At 45.3% G+C, this 20941-nt stretch overlaps 1 protein-coding gene across 2 annotated transcripts in view; it reads left to right on the top strand.

The window, feature by feature from the left end:
• Positions 1-991: 991 nt before the first annotated feature.
• Positions 992-20941, top strand: part of USP54 (ubiquitin specific peptidase 54) — a 144104-nt gene continuing 124154 nt past the window's right edge. For both annotated transcript variants that reach the window (XM_074382398.1, XM_074382396.1), the window contains exon 1: positions 992-1128. The gene's annotated coding sequence lies outside the window, so the exon portion shown is untranslated. The remainder of the gene's footprint in view (positions 1129-20941) is intronic.

Genomic DNA, 20941 nt, shown 5'->3' with positions numbered 1-20941 from the left:
TGTTGAAATAATATTTTGATCTCACTTTCTTGAGGAAGCGTCTTGCTCTGTCGCCTAGGTGGGAGGGAGGGCAGTGGTGTGATCATAGCTCACTGCAACCTTCACCTCCAGGGTTCAAGGGATTCTCCCACCTTATCTTCCGGAGTTGCTGGGACTACAGGCACACACCACCACGCCCAGCTCCTTTTTGTATTTTTTGTTTAGACGGGGTTTGGCGCCAGGCTGGTTTTGAACGTTTGTGCTCAGTCTTCACCTCAGCCTCCTGAAGCGTTGGAATTATAGGCCTGAGCCACAGCGCCCGGCCGACCAATGTTCTTTAAAGTAGATGCTGTTTAATTAGGCTGCTTTTACAGTTGTCTGAGAGCAGAGAAAAAAAGCCCTACAACTAAGTGATGAGAATCACCAAGTAAGGGACGTGGCCACAGGGCAGGAAGCAAGTGCAAAGTTCAAATCACACACCAACGCGGTTCCCTTCTGCATCCAAGGTCAAACACAAATTTTTTTTTTTAAGTAACTTCCTATATTGGTGGGGCGAACTGATAAAGCAAGTCACCCGTGGACAAACGTTTCTATGAAGCCAAATACATTGCACAAACCACGGTGCGTAAAAAACGGATGAAAAGTTCTTGATGGAAGGGAATGAGATGGGAAGGTCAATTTCTGGCTTGCCCTCTCTGTCTCCAACTACTCCGCCTGCAGAAGGAAAATGCTGGGAAACGAACCTTCAGCTAAAGGCGACGTTGCTCTAAGTTTGAGGAAATTGGGAAACGAAGGCCATATCCCTAAAGTTATCCCAGCGTAGGATCCGCCACGCTAAGTTTCCTCAGCCCCAACGGACGGTTCCGCCTGTAATCGTTTTCCAACTCCCGAACAGCTTAAGCTCCATCCTCGCCCGCGCCCCACCTCCAACCCTTTTCCGGCCACCCGTGAAACGCCTTGAGGACGCCATTTTAAACGGTGCTATCGCGAGATACGCTTCGCAGTTTCCAGTCTGACTCATTTACCTTCTTGCGAGAGTCTCTTCTCGTCTGCTCTCGCTGTAGCCAAAGAAAGTGTCGCGAGAGCTGGTTGCCTTGGCTCCCTGTAGCTATAGCAGCCGCGGCGGTTAAGTATGCGGCGGCAGGAGCGGTGAGTGCGACATCCTCAGGGGGGCGGGGCCGGGGGTAATGGGGTGCAGGGGGTAGCGTCTGGGGAGGGGGTGTAGGGAAGGTTGGGTAGCTGGAGGAATGGACCTGAGTGTGAGGTGTGGGGAAAGACCTGCGTCCAGTGGGTACAGGGACGCGGCGCCGGTCTGGTCTAGTCTGGGGCACGCGGGGAGGGCAGGAGCTGCTGGGAGGTCCAGGGGGAGGGACCCGGGTGTAGTGGGGTTCAAGGGGCGCGGGCTGGAGCGTGGAGGGGTGTGTGTGTTGGGAGCAGGGTGTTTACGGAGACTCGGAACTGGATAGAGGGGCCAGGCTACACTGGGAAAGAAAGTGGGAAGAATTGGGGTACAGCGAGGAGGAGGGTATGTTGAATGAGAACACAGTTTGGTTGGGCCCAGTTTGCTTTTCACTGGTTAGGGGAGTGGAGGGAGGAGAAGGGATCAGACCTTTACAGATCCCCGGGCTCTGCCTGAGGCTGGTCGGGGACCGCGCGCCAGGACCTGGGTTCTAAATGGCGTGGCGGGAATGGTGGCGTCCCAGACCGTCACCGCCTCCTTTCCCTCTTTCCGGAGAAATACCCCACGGACACTCTGAGATGCGAAAGGAGAGTCCTGGTGAACTAGTATTAGTTGGAAGGGTCCTTTTGGCTGAGAAACTACCAGTCGTTCGATTGCTGCTCTAAAATAAAGCGCAGGTTGGGGAGGGGGGCGGGAGAGAGCGATTCTTAAGGAAAAAAAAAAAAAAAAAAGGTTGCTTCCCCTGAAGCTTATTGAGTTGGAAGAAGGGGGTGTGTGCTAAGATGACGTTTCTTCCCAGACTCATTCAACTGTATAATTCCTTTACGGTGTACTTATGAAATATATGCAAGGTAAAATCAGTTTAGGTGATATGGTGAAAAAAAATGTGAAATACGACACTTAAACCTTCCACAAATATAAATTTAAAACCATTTTTTAAAAAAATTGCAGCAGCAAGCTGAACACTAAATCTAGGGATAGTGTTAGTTATTTGAATGTAAAACCTATTTGTTCCCAAAGTGTGCCTATCAAGTTATTTGCCTTTTAAGAAATGAATGAGATTTTATTTTGGGAGACAGAACATGTTTTGAATGTCTCAATGTTGAAATAAAAGGTGTCTCTCAGGAGTCAAAATCAGTGAGAGGGGAAAACATCTAGTATTTGAGTCTTAAGGACTGTTTTCTGGAAACAGATGTGGACCACTTTGCTGGGTTATTTCAATTGACAGATACAAGCTTTCTGATCATTTTTCTATCTTTCGTAGGTATAAATTTGAAAGGATAACCTCTCGATTATATAACTGGATTTTTTTTCATGTTGAGGTTCATAAATGCATTAATTAGAATAATGGCTTTTTGGCTGGGCACGGTGGCTCATGCCTGTAATCCCAGCACTTTGGGAGGCCAAGGCGAGCAGATTGCCTGAGGGCAAGAGTTCAAGACCAGCCTGGCCAAAATGATGAAACACCGTCTCTACTAAAAAAATACAAAATCAGCCGGGCATGATTGCGCCTGCAATGCCAGCTATTACGAAGGCTGAGGCAGGAGAATCACTTGAACCCAGGAGGTGGAGGTTGCAGTGAGCTGAGATTGTGCCACTGCACTCCAGCCTGGACAACAAGAGTGAAACTCTGTGTCAAAAAAAAAAAAAGAATGCCTTTTAAGATTCTTCTTAGTTTGAGCTGGTCTTGATGTGGTTAGTCACTGAACCATTTATTTCATACATGTTAGAGTAAAACCTAATTCGTAATGTCAGCAGCTAAACTTTATTTATTTGTTTGTTTGTTTATTTATTTATTTTGAGACGGAGTTTTGCTCTTGTTACCCAGGCTGGAGTGCAATGGCGCGATCTCGGCTCACTGCAACCTCCGCCTCCTGGGTTCAGGCAATTCTCCTGCCTCAGCCTCCTGAGTAGCTGGGATTACAGGCACGTGCCACCATGCCCAGCTAATTTTTTTTGTATTTTTGGTGGAGACAGGGTTTCACCATGTTGACCAGGATGGTCATGATCTCTTGACCTCATGATCCACCCACCTCGGCCTCCCAAAGTGCTGGGATTACAGGCTTGAGCCACCGCGCCCAGCCTAAACTTTAAAGTAGAAGTGTTTTTCTGAGGCAACACAAAGCTTTGTGTGGTGATTGAGCCCAAAAGATTTCTGCATGAATCAAATAACAAGCTTTACTGAATTCCTGTTATGTGTAAAGTACTGTGTAAGGCACTGCAGGGAAAAAAGATTAATTGATTTATCCACTTACTATTTACTGAGACTTGGCTGAGGTGGCTCATGCCTGTAATCCCAGCACTTTGGGAGGCTGAGGCGGGTGGATCACCTGAGGTCAGTAGTTCGAGACCAGCCTGGACAACATGGTGAAACCCCGTCTCTAATAAAAATATAAAATTAACTGGCTGTGGTGGAGGGCTCCTGTAGTCCCAGCTACTTGGGAGGCTGAGGGAGGAGAATCACTTGAACCTGGGAGATGGATGTTGCAGTAAGCTGAGATCCTGTCACTGCACTCCAGCCTGAGTTACAGAGCAAGACCCTGTCTCAAAAAAATTTTTTTATTGAGACCTATTTTGTGTCTGATTACTAAGCCTTCAGGATACAAATACAGGTAGAACTTGGCCTTGGAATCGCTCAGACCCTATGAGGGCAGACTGATAGAGAAAAAAATACTTAGAATGTGATAAGCACAACATGTGAACATGGAAGTATGAGACAAAGTTCTGGCCCCGAAGAATTTATATAGTTGTTGACAAGACAACGAATTGTCTCGCTCTCTCTCTCTCTTTTTTTTTTTTTTTTTTTGCAGCAAAGTCTCACTGTGTTACTTAGGCTGGAGTGCAGAGGCAAGATCATGGCTCACTGCGACTTCAACCTCATGGGCTCCAGCCATCCTTATACCTCTGTCTCCTGAATAGAGCTGGGACTACAGGTGAGGGCCACCGTGCCCAGCTGATTTATTTTGTTTTTTTTTTTGTTTTTTTTTTTTTTTTTTTTGAGACGGAGTTTCGTTCTTGTTACCCAGGCTGGAGTGCAATGGCACGATCTCGGCTCACCGCAACCTCCGCCTCCTGGGTTCAGGCAATTCTCCTGCCTCAGCCTCTGAGTAGCTGGGATTACAGGCACGCGCCACCATGCCCAGCTAATTTTTGTATTTTTAGTAGAGACGGGGTTTCACCATGTTGACCAGGATGGTCTCGATCTCTCGACCTCGTGATCCACCCGCCTCGGCCTCCCAAAGTGCTGGGATTACAGGCTTGAGCCACCGCGCCCGGCCTGATTTATTTTTAGAGATGGAGTTTTGCTATGTTGCCAGGCTGGTCTCAAATTCCTGGGCTCAAGTGATACTCCCTCCTCAGCCTCCCAAAGTAAGAATTTTCTTTTCTTTCTTTCTTTCTTTCTTTATTTATTTTTATTTTTATTTATTTATTTTTTTTGAGACAGAGTTTCGCTCTTGTTACCCAGGCTGGAGTGCAATGGCGCGATCTCGGCTCACCGCAACCTCCGCCTCCTGGGTTCAGGCAATTCTCCTGTCTCGGCCTCCTGAGTAGCTGGGATTACAGGCACGCGCCACCATGCCCAGCTAATTTTTTGTATTTTTAGTAGAGACGGGGTTTCACCATGCTGACCAGGATGGTCTCGATCTCTTGACCTCGTGATCCACCCGCCTCAGCCTCCCAAAGTGCTGGGATTACAGGCTTGAGCCACCGCGCCCGGCCTCTTTTCTTTATTTTTGAGATGTAGTCTTGCTCTGTTGCCCAGGCTGGAGTGTAGTGGCGCAATCTCGGCTCACTGCAATCTCCACCTCCCCAGGTTCTTTTCTTTCTTTCTTTTTTTTTTTTGAGACAGGGTTTCGCTCTGTTGCTCAGGCTGGAGTGCAGTGGTGTCATCACAGCTCACTGCCATCTCAACCTCCTAGACCCAAGCTGTCCTCCCACCTCAGCCACCTGATTAGATAGGACCGCAAGTGCATGCAACCACGCCCAGCTAATTTTAAAAATTTATTTGTAGAGACGAGGTCTTGCTATGTTGCCTAGGGTGGTCTGGCTAGTTACCTCTCAATCCTCTTGCCTTGGCAGCTTGACTTCCCAAAGTGCTTGGATTACAGGCTTGAGCCACTGTGCCCAGCCTAATAATTTTCCCAGTTACAAAGTATTAAGCAAACTCTGAACTGTGCTGCATTAATGAAACACATAGCAAGTTTCTCAGAAGAGATAAAAGAATGGAAGTTTGAGGAGAAAATTCACTGGTCAGTTCAAAATTTAAGCCCCTCCCCCCCTTCTTTTAAATGAGTTCTCTGTCGCACAGGCTGGAGTGCAGTGGCATAATCACAGCTCACAGCAGCCTCAGTCTCCTAGGTTTAAGCAATCCTTTTGCTTTACTTTACTTTTCTTTTTTCTTTTCTTTTCTTTTTTTTTTTTTTGTTTGTTTGAGACAGAGTTTCGCTCTTGTTACCCAGGCTGGAGTGCAATGGCGCAATCTCGGCTCACAGCAGCCTCCGCCTCCTGGATTCAAGCAATTCTCCTGCTTCAGCCTCCCAAGTAGCTGGGACTACAGGCATGCACCACCATACCCAGCTAATTTTTTTGTATTTTTAGTAGAGACGGGGTTTCACCTTGTTGACCAGGATGGTCTCGATCTCTTGACCTCGTGATCCACCCTCCTTGGCCTCCCAAAGTGCTGGGATTATAGGCTTGAGCCACCGCGCCCGGCCAATCCTCTTGCTTTTCACCCGCTCCAGGAGCTGGGACTATAGGTGCTTGGCTAATTTTTGTACTTTTTCTAGAAACAGGATCTCTATGTTGCCCATGCTGATCTCAAGCTCCTGGGCTCAAGCGATCCTCCCACCTCAGCCTCCCAAAGTGTTGGGATTATAGGTATGAGCTGGTCCTAATTGTCTTTTTTAGTATTCTTTTACTGTAAATATAAATAACTATGGACCAGGTGCAGTAGCTCAGGCCTGTAATCTCAACAATTTGGGAGGCTGAGGTAGGTGGATCACTTGAGGTCAGGAGTTTGAGACCAGCCTGGCCGACATGGCAAAACCCCATCTCTAGTAAAAATACAAAAATTAGCTGGGCATGGTGGTACATATCAGTAATTCTAGCTATTTGGGAGGCTGAGGCTGGAGAATTGGTTGAATCCAGGAAGCAGAATTTACAGCGAGTTTACTGCACTCCAGCCTAGGCAACAGAGTAAGATTCTGTCTCAAAATAAGTAAATATGTAAATAAATGTTACAACAGTCTTGAGGCGGTAGTAGTAGTGGCTAACATTCATTGAGTGATTATTAATGTGCCAGGCACATTATTTCATTTTATCTTACAATAGTACTCTGCTTTGCAGCTGGTACTAGCTCCTTTAGTTTTTTTTTTTTTTTTTTTTTTTTTTTGAGACGGAGTTTCGCTCTTGTTACCCAGGCTGGAGTGCAATGGCGCGATCTCGGCTCACCGCAACCTCCGCCTCCCGGGTTCAGGCAATTCTCCTGCCTCAGCCTCCTGAGTAGCTGGGATTACAGGCACGCGCCTCCATGCCCAGCTAATTTTTTTGTATTTTTAGTAGAGACGGGGTTTCACCATGTTGACCAGGATGGTCTCGATCTCTTGACCTCGTGATCCACCCGCCTCGGCCTCCCAAAGTGCTGGGATTACAGGCTTGAGCCACCGCGCCCGGCGCTCCTTTAGTTTTAAAGATAAGAAAACTGAGGCTTAAAATATTCAGGAAGTTACCAAAAGTTGTTGAGCTAGTAAATGGTAGATTAGAGATTGATGTTGGAAATTTATTGGATTTTAAGACACTAAGAAAGCATTTCTTTCTTTTGTAGGCAGGAAGGGAGTCTTGGTATGGAGGAAGTGGGGAGAGGTTGCATGTGGAATTGGCCAGGAGACCAGAATGCTGGGTGGGACTTGGAAGGTATAAATGGATAGTGGTATCTGTTTTTTTTACTCATAGATTTTCTCCTCCAGATATTTACACTACATATGAGGAGAAACTAATGTAAATGCTAGCATTATGCTAAATATGAAGTTTGTATTTTTATGTAGAGAATTGGGTAAATTATCATATTCCTGCTGTGTGTAATTGTATAGGGAGCTATGCTTGGGAAAATAGTTGTAACAAGCAATTACATATTTTGTAAAAGCTTCCAGCAAGTGATCATTTTAGTAGTGGAAATGGTTATCTGTATTCATATATAGGGGAAATGTTATTACAACAGACTTTAAGGCATTAAGTCAAACATATTTTCTTTTCTTTTCTTTTTTTTTTTTTTTGAGACGGAGTTTCGCTCTTGTTACCCAGGCTGGAGTGCAATGGCGCGATCTCGGCTCACCGCAACCTCCGCCTCCTGGGCTCAGGCAATTCTCCTGCCTCAGCCTCCTGAGTAGCTGGGATTACAGGCACGTGCCACCATGCCCAGCTAATTTTTTGTATCTTTAGTAGAGACGGGGTTTCACCATGTTGACCAGGATGGTCTCGATCCCTTGACCTCGTGATCCACCCACCTCGGCCTCCCAAAGTGCTGGGATTACAGGCTTGAGCCACCGCGCCCGGCTCAAACATATTTTCATACTGTAGTTTTTTTATATTGAGAAAAACGGATGTATGTGTCACATGTTTATATATATTTGTGTAGAGGTTTTTTTTTTTCATTCTATATTCCAAAGGCCATAATACAATTTTCTAATTGAAATTCAAATTTTATATCTTTGTATTATTTTTTGTTTTTTGACACAGAGTCTTGCTCTGTCACCCAGGCTGGAATGCAGCGGTGCCATCTTGGCTCACTGCAACATCTGACCCCCCAGGTTCAAGCAATTCTCCTGCTTCAGCCTCCCGAGTAGCTAGGATTATAGGCGTGTACTGCCGCACCCAGCTAATTTTTGTATTTTTAGTAGAGGTGGAGTTTCGCCATGTTGGCCAGGCTGATCTTGAACTCCTGACTGCAGGTGATCCAACCACCTCAGCCTTCCAAAGTGCTGGGATTACGGTCATGAGCCACTGCACCTGACCTGTTTGTTTGTTTTTTGAGATGGAGTTTCACTATTGGCCTGAGCCTCCCGAGTAGTTGGGATTACAGGTGCCTGCCACTATGCCTGGCTAATTTTTTGTATTTTTAGTAGAGGTGGGGTTTCACCATGTTGGCCAGGCTGGTCTCGAACTCCTGACCTCTGATGATTGACCTGCTTCAGACTCCCAAAGTGCTGGGATTATAGGCATGAGCCACCATGTCCCCCCCCCCCCAATTTTATATCTTTGTAAATGGTTTCTTTAAAAATCTAAGTGAGATTATGTCTGTAATCCCAGCATTTTGGGAGGCCAAGGCGGGAGGATTGCTGAGGCTAGGAGTTCAAGAACAGCCTGGCCAACAGAATGATACCTTATTTCTACTGAAAAAAAAGAAAGAACCCAAAAAAACCTAAGTGAGAATGATAAATACCACTAATGAAGTATTGATAATCAGTTCTAGATTTATTAGAATACTTAGAGGTCAATCAGTCCATTCCATTCATTTTAATTGAGGAAACTAAAGCCTAGGGTTTTTTTTTTTTTTTTTTTTTTTTTTTTTTTTTGGAGACAGTCTCACTCTCTCCCCAGGCTGGAGTGCAGTGGTGTAATCTCGACTCACTGCAACCTCCGACTCCTGGGTTCAGGGGATTCTTGTGCCTCAGCCTCCCAAGTAGCTGGGTCTACAGGCGTGTGCCAGCGCACCCAGCTAATTTTTGTATTTTTAGTAGAGATGGGGTTTCACCATGTTGGCCAGGATGGTCTCGATCTCCTGACTTTGTGATCCACCCACCTTGGCCTCCCAAAGTGCTGGGATTACAGACATGAGCCACTGTGCCCAGCCCCAACCCCCCGCTTTTTTTTTTTTTTTTTTTTTTTTTGGATATGGAGTCTTCCTCTGTCGCCTAGGCTGAAGTGCAGTGGCAGGATCTCGGCTCACTACAACCTCCACCTTCCAGGTTCAAGTAATTCTCCTGTCTCAGCCTCCCAAGTAGCTGGTACTACAGGTGCCTGCCACCATGCTGGGCTAATTTTTGTATTTTTAGTAGGGATGGGGTTTCACCATCTTGGTCAGGCTGGTCTTGAATTCCTGACCTCAGGTGATCCACCCACCTCGGCCTCCCAAATTTCTGGGATTACAGGCATGAGCCATTGAACCCGGCAAACCTAGAGAGCTTTTAAATGACTTACCCAAAGTCATACAGCTGCAATGTCCTGGGTGTCCTGGTTTCCAATTAACTATTCCTTGTACTGTATGACATTGCCAAGTTATATTTTATAATTACTATATATAGAATTATAGGTGTTCTCAACTAATTTTGGAAAACCAGTTTTGTCAAGAGACTATTTACTGATAGCTAATAGAATACAAACTGATTACTTGATTACCTTAAACTGTACTTATACCGCCTGCTAGTACTAAGGAGAAGTGATTCAGGTGTTTTATTTAGGTGCTTCCTATATTTGGTTTGTTATATTACTGTTTAATCTTTCTGTCTTCAGCTGCTCTGCTGGGCTGTTTTAGTAAATGCTTCTCTGTGTTAGACGAAAGTGGAGCTGTACAACTGCATTATAATACATATTAGGCTGAGTGTGGTGGCTCATAGCTGTAACCTCAGCACTTTAGAAGGCCCAAGTGGGTGGATTGCATGAGCCCACAAGTTCAAGACCATCCTGGGTACAGTGAGATGGCAAAACCCTATCTCTACAAAAAAGTTTCAAAAATTAGCCAGCATGTGGTGGCATGTACCTGCAGTCCCAGCTATTTAGGAGGCTGAGGCAAAAAGGTTGCTTGAGCCTGGGAAGTCAAGGATGCAGTGAGCCATAATCCCACCACTGCACTCCAGGGTGGGTGACTGACAAAACACTCTGACTTAAAGAAAAGAAAAAAGAAATACATGCAGTTTTGTTGTTTTGTTTTGTTTTGTTGAGACAGAGTCTTGCTCCTGGAGTGCAACTTCCACCTCCTGGGTTCAAGTGATTCTCATGCTTCAGCCTCTCAAGTAGCTGGGACTACAGGCATGCCCCACCACACCTGGCTAATTTTTGTATTTTTAGTAGAGACAGGGTTTCACCATGTTGGCTAGGCTGGTCTTGAACTTCTGACCTCAGCTGATCCTCCTGCCTCGGCCTCCCAAAGTGCAGGGATTACCTGTGTGAGTCACCTGCCTGACTTCTACCAAAAAAAAAATGTTTTTTTGAGACAGAGTTTCACTCTGTCACCCAGGCTGGAGTGCAGTGGCATAATCTCAGTTCACTGCAACCTCTGCCTCCCAGGTTCAAGCAATTCTCCTGCCTCAGCCTCCTGAGTAGCTGAGATTACAGGCGCCCACTACTAATTTTTTTTTTTTTTAAGATGGAGTCTCACCCTGTAACCCAGGCTGGAATGCAATGGTGAAATCTAAGCTCACTGCAACCTTCGCCTCCTGGGCTCAAGCTTTTTCTGCCTCAGCCTCCCAAGTAACTGGGATTGCAGGCGTGTGCCATCACACCCAGCTAATTTATGTATATTTAGTAGAGGTGGGTTTCACCATGTTGGCCGAACTCCTGACCTTAGGTGATCCACCCACCTCAGCCTCCCAAAGTGCTGGTATTATAGACGTGAGCCACTGTGCCCAGCCCTGGCTAATTTTTTACCGAAAGTTAAAAAAAAAATTAGCTGGGCCTGGCAGCATGCGCCTACAGTCCTGACTACTTGGGAGGCTGAGGTGGGAAGATCCCTTGAGCCCAGGTGTTTGAGGTTGCGGTGAGCTAAATCATTCCACTGTACTCTAGCCTGGGTGACAGAGGGAGAGTGAGACATTGTTGCTAAAAAGAAAAGACAAGTGATCTCATTTTGTGTGTTTATTTTTATTCATTAATTTTTTGAGATGGAGTCTGGGTTCTGTCACCCAGGCTGGACTGCAGTGGCCTGATCTCAGCTCATTTGTAATCTTCGCCTCCCAAGTTCAAGTGATTTTCCTGTGTCAGCTTCCCAAGTAGCTGGGATTATAGGTGCCCGCCACTAAGCCTGGCTAATTTTTGTATTTTTAGTAGAGATGAGGTTTCACCATGTTGGCCAGGCTGGTCTTAAACTCCTGACTTCAGATGATCCATTCACCTCGGTCTCCCAAAGTGCTGGGATTACAGGCATGAGCCACCATGCCTGGCCTATTTTTTTTTAAATTTTTTTTGAGATGGAGTTTTGCTCTTGTTGCCCAGGCTGGAGTTCAATGGTGTGATCTCAGCTCACTGCAACCTCTGCCTCCAGGGTTCAAGCAAGTCTTCTGCTTCAGCCTCCTGAGTAGCTGGGGTTACAGGCGCCCACCACCTTGCCCATAAAAATTTTTATATTTTTAGTAGAGACAGGGTTTTCTTTTTCTGTAATTTATATACCTATTTGTTATTTTATTTTATTTTTTTACATAAAGGAAATGACAGTGTATGTTGTTCTGCAGCTTTTAAAAAAAACTTACCAGTGCCTTTGAGATCCTGTAAGTACATCCTTTTTAACAGCTGACTGTGTTTCAGTTTGAACTACTGAAATTTATTTCACTGTTAACTGTTTAACTTTATCCATGGACATTAAAGTTGTCCTATATTTTTGCAGTTACCAGCAACACTAAAATGGACATCCCTTATTATTATTATTATTTTTTGCATCTGGTATACCTATAGAGACTTATTATTGTTAATTAAAAGATTTGCGTATTTCCAATTTTGATAGATACTGCCAAGGTGCCCTTCATACAGGCTATGTACCATGTGTGCTGCATTACACCAGCAGTTTATGAAAGTGCCTATATCTCTGCATACCTGTGAATACTTGGGTATTATCAATCTTGTACATTTTTACTAATGGACCAAAAACTGTTTAATTTGCATTTTCCAGATTGTGAGTTTGAACATCTTTTTATTTCTTTATTGGCGGTATTTCTTTCAGTGGAATTGCTTATTCTTTGCTTATTTTGTAACTGGGCTTTTTTCTTCCCATTCTCCCCCCTCCCCCCACCTTTTTTAGTTTATTCTCTGAAAACATTTAAAAAATTATTATAATTTTTTTGAGACAGAGCCTCACTCTGTTGTCCGGGTTGGAGTGCAGTGGCGTGATCTCAGCTCACTGCAGCCTCTGCCTTCCAGCTTCAAGTGGTTCTCATGCCTCAGCCTTGCAAGGAGGCAGGATTATAGGCAGCTGCCACCATGCCCGGATAATTTGTGTGTTTTTAAAAAATTTAAATTTTAATTTCCTGGATACACATGCAGGAGGTACAGGTTTGTTACATAGATGTGTCCCATGGTGGTTTGCTGCACCTATTAACCCATCACCTACGTATTAAGCCCCGTGTACATTAGCTGTTTATCCTGACCCCACCCTCACACAGATCCTAGTGAGTATCGTTTCCCTCCCTGTGTCCATGTGTTCTCATTGTTCAGCCCCTACTTATAAGTGAAAACATGTGGTATTTAGTTTTCCGTTCCTGTGTTAGTTTGCTGAGGATACATAAATGGAAATTGAAGTATTTTTTTTTTTTTTTAGGCAGTCTCACTTTGTTGCCCTGGCTGGAGTACAATGGCATGATCTTGGCTCACTGCAAACTCTGCCTCCTGGGTTCAAGCAATTCCCCTGCGTCAGACTCCCGAGTAGCTGGGATTACAGGTGCCTGTCACCTTGCCTGGCTAATTTTTGGTGTTTTTGGTAGAGACGGGGTGTCACCATGTTCGCCAGGCTAGTCTTGAACTCCTGACCTCAAGTGATCTGCCCGCCTTGGCCTCCCAAAGTGCTGGGATTACAGGTGTGAGCCACTACGCCTGGCTGAAGTAATTTTTATATTTTTAGTAGAGATGGGTTTTGCCATGTTGGCCAGGCTGGTCTTGAACTTCTGGCTTCAAGTGATCCTCTGTCTCAGCCTCCCAAAGTGCTGGGATTACAGGTGTAAGCCACTGCACTGAGCCTTCTTTTTTTTTTCAGACAGATCTCTTTGTTGTCCAGGTTGGAGTGATCTTGCTTACTACAGCCTCAATTTCCCAAGCTGAGGTGATCTTCCCACTTCAGCCTCTTGAGTAGCTGGGACCACAAGTTTGAGCCATCATGACCAGCTAATTTTTATATATATATATATATATATATATTTTTTTTTTTTTTTGAGACGGAGTTTCGCCCTTGTTACCCAGGCTGGAGTGCAATGGCACGATCTCGGCTCACCGCAACCTCCGCCTCCTGGGCTCAGGCAATTCTCCTGCCTCAGCCTCCTGAGTAGCTGGGATTACAGGCACGTGCCACCATGCCCAGCTAATTTTTTGCACTTTTAGTAGAGACGGGGTTTCACCATGTTGACCAGGATGGTCTCGATCTCTCGACCTCATGATCCACCCGCCTCGGCCTCCCAAAGTGCTGGGATTACAGGCTTGAGCCACCACGCCCGGCTAATTTTTATATTTTTTATAGGGACAGGGTTTCGCTACGTTGCCCAGGCTGGTCTCAAGTCAATTGACTTGAGGTCAATTGACTTAAACTCCTGACCTCAAGTGATCTGCCTTCCTCAACTTCCAAAGTGCTGGGATTAGAGGTGTGAGCCACCATACCTGGCTTTATTTTTTAAAAAATATTTTATTTTTTATGGATGTGTAGTAGGTGTCTGTATTTATTCAGTACATGAGATGTTTTCATATGGGCATGCACTGCATTATAATCACATCATGTAAAATGGGAAATTCATCCCCTCAAGCATTCATTGTTTGTGTTATAAACAATTCAATTATATTGGTAGTTATTTTTAAATATGCAATTAAATTATTGACTGTAATCACCCATTTGTGCTATCAAATACTCCCTCTTATCCATTCTTTTTTTTTTTTTTTTTTTTGAGACAGTCTTGCTCTGTCGCTTAGGCTGGAGTGCAGTGGTGCGATTGCGGCTCTGCAACTTCTGTCTCCCAGTTCAAGCGATTCTTTTTTTTTTTTTTTTTTTTTTGAGGCGTAGTTTCGCTCTTGTTACCCAGGCTGGAGTGCAATGGCGCGATCTCGGCTCACCGCAACCTCCGCCTCCTGGGTTCAGGCAATTCTCCTGCCTCAGCCTCCTGAGTAGCTGGGATTACAGGCACGCACCACCATGCCCAGCTACTTTTTTTGTATTTTTAGTAGAGACAGGGTTTCACCATGTTGACCAGGATGGTTTCGATCTCTTGACCTCGTGATCCACCCGCCTCGGCCTCCCAAAGTGCTGGGATTACAGGCTTGAGCCACCGCGCCCGGCCAAGTTCAAGCGATTCTTATGCCTCAGCCTCCAGAGTAGCTGGGATTACAGGTGGGTGCCACTATGCCTGGATAATTTTATATATATATATATATATATATATATATATATATATATATATAATTTTTTTTTTCTTTTTTTCTTTTTTGAGATGGAGTTTCCCTCTTGTTGCCCAGGCTGGAGTACAATGGTACAATCTCGGCTCACTGCAACCTCCACCTCCCGGGTTCAAGCAATTCTCCTGTCTCAGCCTCCCGAGTAGCTGGGATTTCAGGCGTGTGCCACCACACCAGGCTAATTTTGTATTTTTGATAGAGATGGGGTTTCTCCATGTTGGTCAGGCTGGTCTCAAACTCCCAACCTCAGGTAATCCTGCTGCCTCAGCCTCCCAAAGTACTGGGATTATAGACATGAGCCATCACACCTGTCCAATTTTTTAAATTTTTTTTTTTTTTTGAGACGGAGTTTCGCTCTTGTTACCCAGGCTGGAGTGCAATGGCGCGATCTCGGCTCACCGCAACCTCCGCCTCCTGGGTTCAGGCAGTTCTCCTGCCTCAGCCTCCTGAGTAGCTGGGATTACAGGCACGTGCCACCATGCCCAGCTAATTTTTTGTATTTTTAATAGAGACGGGGTTTCACCATGTTGACCAAGATGGTCTCGATCTCTTGACCTCGTGATCCACCCGCCTCGGCCTCCCAAAGTGCTGGGATTACAGGCTTGAGCCACCGCGCCCGGCCAATTTTTTAAATTTTTTAATAGAGACAGGGTTTCACCATGTTGGCCAGGCTAGTCTTAAACTCCTGGCCTCAACTTATCTGCTACCTTGGCTTCCCACAGTACTGGGATTACAGGCGTGAACCACCATAGCCGAGCTTTCTATTTTTTTTGTACCCGTTAACTATCCACACCTCTCCCTACTTTTCTCTTTTGACTAATAGGAACTCTCTCTATGTATCCCTGTATGTTTAACATCCTGCACATACTTTCTACAATCTGTTGAATTATCTATAGTGTCTGTTGATGTGCTAAAATTTCATATCTATCTTTTTTCTTAATGGTTTCTGGGTTTGGAGGCTTGCTTAAGAAGGCTCTCTTCATCTCAAAATTATAAAAATATTTTATATTTATTCTAACTCTTTACTAGCTTAATATATTTAGCTCTTTAACTGATTTGGAATTTATTTTTGTATGTTTTTGGAGGTTCTCATTTACTCTTTTTCAACACAAATATGCAGCTGACCCAAGCCTATTTGTTGAATATCCTTTTTTTTTGAAATGGAGTCTAACTAGGAAAAAAAGAAAAAAAGAAAAAAAAAAAAGAGAGATGGAGTCTAACTCTGTCACCCAGGCTGGAGTGCAGTGGCGCGATCTTGGCTCACTGCAACCTCTACCTCCCGAGTTCAAGTGATTCTCTGCCTTAGCCTCCCCAGTGTGGGATTATAGGTGCCCACCACCTTGCCCAGCTAATTTTTGTATGTTTAGTAGAGATGGGGTTTCACCATCTTGGCCAGGCTGGTCTTGAACTCCTGACTTTGTGATCCACCGCCTGGGCCTCTCAAAGTGTAGGGATTATGGGTGTTAGCCACCGCGCCCAGCCGAATATCTAATGTTTAATGATATGAAATCTTATCCTCATCGTGTTCTCAATTGCCATATATCCACCATGTATGTAAGTAGGTATGTATGCATGTGTTCCTTTTTTTTTTTCTTGGAGATGGAGTCTCATTCTTGTTGCCCAGGCTGTAGTGCAATGATGCTATCTCAGCTCACTGCAACATCTGCCTCCTGGGTTCAAGTGATTCTCTGCCTCAGCTTCTCAAGTAACTGGGGCTACAGGTGCATGCTACTACTCCTGCTAATTTATTGTATTTTTAAGAGAGACGGGTTTTCACCACCTTGGCCATGCTGGTCTTGAACTCCTGACCTCAAGTCATCCACCCGCCTTGGGTGCTGGGATTACAGGCGTGAGGGATTATGCTGGGATTACAGGCATGAGCCACTGCATCCAGGCTGCGTGTGTTTACTTTTGAATGTCTCTATTCTTTTCAGTTGTTTATTCCTGGACCAATACCATACATGTTTTTTTGTTTGTTTTTTGAGACAGGGTATCACCCAGGTTGGAGTGCAGAGGTGCAATCATGGCTCACTGCAGCTTTGACCTCCTGGGCTCAAACAGTTCTTCCACCTTAGCCTCCCCAGTAGCTGGGAATACGTGTGTGTGCTACCACGTGTGCCTAATTTTTGTATTTTTAATAGAGATGAGGTTTCATCATGGCCTAGCTGGTCTCGAACTCCTGACCTCAAGTGATCCATCCCTCTCGGCCTCCCAAAGTGCTGGGATTACAGGTGTGAGCCACTAAATCCTTTATTATTATTATTATTATTATTATTATTATTTTTTCCCGAGACGGAGTTTCGCTCTTGTTACCCAGGCTGGAGTGCAATGGCGCGATCTCGGCTCACCGCAACCTCCGCCTCCTGGGTTCAGGCAATTCTCCTGCCTCAGCCTCCTGAGTAGCTGGGATTACAGGCACGCGCCACCATGCCCAGCTAATTTTTTTGTATTTTTAGTAGAGACGGGGTTTCACCATGTTGACCAGGATGGTCTCGATCTCTTGACCTCGTGATCCACCCGCCTCGGCCTCCCAAAGTGCTGGGATTACAAGCTTGAGCCACCGTGCCCGGCCTTATTATTATTATTATTATTATTATTATTGAGACAGAGTTTCGCCCTTGTTACCCAGGCTGGAGTGCAATGGCGCGATCTCCGCTAACCGCAACCTCCGCCTCCTGGGTTCAGGCAATTCTCCTGCCTCAGCCTCCTGAGTAGCTGGAATTACAGGCACGTGCCACCATGCCCAGCTAATTTTTTGTGTTTTTAGTAGAAACGGGGTTTCACCATGTTGACCAGGTTGGTCTCGATCTCTTGACCTTGTGATCCACCCGCCTCAGCCTCCCAAAGTGCTGGGATTACAGGCGTGAGCCACCGCGCCTGGCCCTATTATTATTATTATTATTATTATTATTATAATCCTGTTCCAAGGATTTTTTAATGTGTAGGTATTTATTTATTTATTATATTTTAAGTTCTGAGGTACACGTGCAGAACGTGCAGGTTTGTTACATGTATATACACATACCATGGTAGTGGTTTTCTACATCCATTGGCCCATCATCTACCTTAGGTATTTCTCCTAATGCTATCCCTCCCCAATCCCCCAACCCCCTACTATTCCTCCTCTAGCCCCGCACCCTGCATACCTCAGTGTATGCTGTTCCCCTCCCTGTGTCTGTGTGTTCTCACTATTCAACGCTCACTTATGAGTGAGAACATTCAGTGTTTGGTTTTCTGTTCTTGTATCAGTTTGCTGAGAATGATGGTTTCCAGTTTCACCCATGTCCCTGCAAAGGACATGAACCCATCTTTTTTTATATCACTGCATAGTAGTCCATGGTGTATTATGTGCTACATTTTCTTTATTCAGTCTATCATTGATGGGCGTTTGGGTTGGTGGAGAGGCAGTAGAGAAATAGGAATGCTTTTACACTGTTGGTGGGAGTGTAAATTAATTCAACCATTGTGGAAGACAGTGTGGCGATTCCTTAAGGATCTAGAAATGGAAATACCATTTGACCTAGTAATCCCATTACTGGGTATATACCCAAAAGATTATAAATCAATCTGTTATGAAGATGCATACACGTGTATGTTTATTGAGGCACTGTTCACAATAGCAAAGACTTGGAACCAACCCAAGTGCCCATCAATGATACCTTTGATAAATCCTTTTGTTAATTATAATTTTTTTATTTGATTATTTTGGGGTTTTTTGTTTGTTTGTTTTTTGAGACAGAGTCTTGAAGTCTTGCTCTGTCGCCCAGGCTGGAGTGCAGTGGCACGATCTTGGCTCACTGTAACCTCCACCTTCTGGGTTCAAGCGATCCTTCCACTTCAGCCTCCCGAATAGCTGGGACTTCCGAATAGTTGATTCTTCCCTTTTAGGCTTCCAACTAGCTGGGATTACAGGCATGCACCACCACACCCAGCTAACTTTTTTGTATTTTTAGTGGAGATGGGGTTTCACCATGTTGGCCAGGCTGGTCTCAAACTCCTGGCTTCAGGTGATCCTCCCGCCTCAGCCTCCCAAAGTGCTGATGTGAGCCACCACACCCAGCCCTTTTGGGTTTTCAAGACAGTCATATTTCTAACTGTTCATGTCTTTGCCTATCTTTGTTTTGACATATGCAATTTTTTCTTATTTTGACTTGTTTCAAATCTCTTTATAGTAAAAATATTCTTTTTTTTTTTTGGTAGGGGTGACAGGGTCTCAAAAAAAAAGAGGCTGGTAGGCCGGGTGGGTGTGGTGGCTTACATCTATAATCCCAGCACTTTGGTAGGCTGAGGTGGGTAGATCACCTGAGGTCAGGAGTTCAAGACTAGCTTGGCCAACATGGCAAAACTGTCTACTAAAAATACAAAAATTAGCTGGGTGTGGTGAAGTGCATCTGTAGTCCCAGCTACTCAGGAAGCTGAGGCAGGAGAATCACTTGAACCTGGGAGGTGGAGGTTGTAGTGAGCCAAGATCGTGCCACTGCACCCCAGCCTGGGTAACAGAGTGAGACTTTGTCTTCAAAAGAAAAAAAAGAGGCTGGAGTGCAGTGGCACAGTCACCACTCACTACAGCTTTGACCTCCTGGGCTCAAGCAATCCTCCTACTTCAGCCTCCTGAGTAGCTGGGACCAGAGGCACGTGTCACCCTGCCTGGCTAATTTTTTGTATTTCTTGTAGAGCTGGGGTCTCACCATGTTGCCAAGGCTGGCCTCAAACCTCTGTTTTTTTTTTTTTTTTTTTGAGACAGAGTTTCACTCTTGTTACCCAGGCTGGAGTGCAATGGCGCAATCTCGGCTCACCACAACCTCCGCCTCCTGGGTTCAGGCAATTCTCCTGCCTCAGCCTCCTGAGTAGCTGGGATTACAGGCACGCGCCACCATGCCCAGCTAATTTTTTGTATTTTTAGTAGAGACGGGGTTTCACCATGTTGACCAGGATGGTCTCGATCTCTCGACCTCGTGATCCACCCGCCTCGGCCTCCCAAAGTGCTGGGATTACAGGCTTGAGCCACTGCACCTGGCAGGGTCTCAAACTCTTGAGCCCAAGTGATCCTCCTGTCTTGGCCTCCCAAAGTCCTGAGGTAACAGTTGTGTGCCACCATGCCCAGCCAAATTGTTTTTTTTTTTTTTTGAGGCAGAGTTTTGCTCCTGTTTTCCAGGCTGGAGTGCAATGGTGCAATCTTGGCTCACTTAAACCTCTGACTCCTGGGTTCAAGCAATTCTGCCTCAGCCTTCTGAGTAGCTGGGATTACAGGCATGTGCCACCATGCCTGGCTAAATTTTTTTGTAATTTTTGGTAGAGACGGGGTTTCTCCATGTTGGTCAGGCTGGTTTCAAACTCCCAACCTCAGGTGATTTGCCTGCCTTGGCCTCCCAAAGTGCTGGGATTACAGGTGTGAGCCACTGTGCCGGCTGTGTCTCCCAGGCTGAAGTGCAGTGGCAAGATCTCTGCTCATTGCAATTTCTACCTCCGGGGTTCAAGAATTCTACCTTAGCTTCCTGAGTAAGTGGGGTACAGGCATGCACCACCACCACGCCCAGCTTATGTTTGCATTTTTATTTATTTATTTATGTATCTTTGAGACAGAGTTTCACTCTTTTACCTAGGTTGGCATGCAGTGGTGTGATCTTGGCTCACTGCAACTTCCACCTTCCAGTTTCAAGTAATTCTCCTGCCTCAGCGTCTCAAGTAGCTGGGATTACAGGCGCCCACCACCATGCCTGGCTGATTTTTGTATTTTTAGTAGAGACAGGGTTTCACCATGTAGGCCAGGCTGGTCTCGAACTTCTGACCTCAGGTGATCTGCCCACCTTGGCCTCCCAAAGTGCTGGGATTACAGGTGTGAGCTACTGTGCCCAGCCTATATTGTACTCTTGTAAAATATATTTTTATTTCATTGTGACCTGTGTGTAGGTTCATTTTTTCTGGGATGTGAAAGTTTGTTTTTTTTTTTTTTTTTTTTTTTTTTTTTTTTTTTCTGAGACAGAGTCTTGCTCTGTGGTCTGGGCTGCAGTGCAGTGGTGTGAACTTGGCTCACTGCAACCTGTGCCTCCTGGGTTCAAGCGATTCTCCCACCTCTGCCTCCCAGGTAGCTTGGACTACAGGTGTGTGCTACCACGCCCTGCTAATTTTTATAATTTTAGTAGAGTCAGGGTTTCACCATATTGGCCAGGCTGGTCTCAAACTCCCGACCTCAGAAGATCCACCTGCCTCGGCCTCCCAAAATGCTGGGATTACAGGTGTGAGCCACTGCACCCAGCCTCATGGGTAGAGTTTATAGAAAAATGCATTCTCTATGGAAACAGAACTTATTTGTATGCCATTGTTTAATTTCTGACCTGGGCTCAGCTTTTATTTCTCTGTGTAGATCCATTTCCTTTGGTGGTACATCCTGTCCTGGATGTTGACCCCAGTTAGCGCTCTATAGTGCCA

The sequence above is a fragment of the Saimiri boliviensis genome, chromosome 12 (genome assembly GCF_048565385.1).
Source record: "Saimiri boliviensis isolate mSaiBol1 chromosome 12, mSaiBol1.pri, whole genome shotgun sequence".
Lineage (NCBI taxonomy): Eukaryota > Metazoa > Chordata > Mammalia > Primates > Cebidae > Saimiri > Saimiri boliviensis.
The sequence above is the reverse complement of the archived record's forward strand: the minus strand, read 5'-3'. Positions and strand labels throughout refer to the sequence as shown.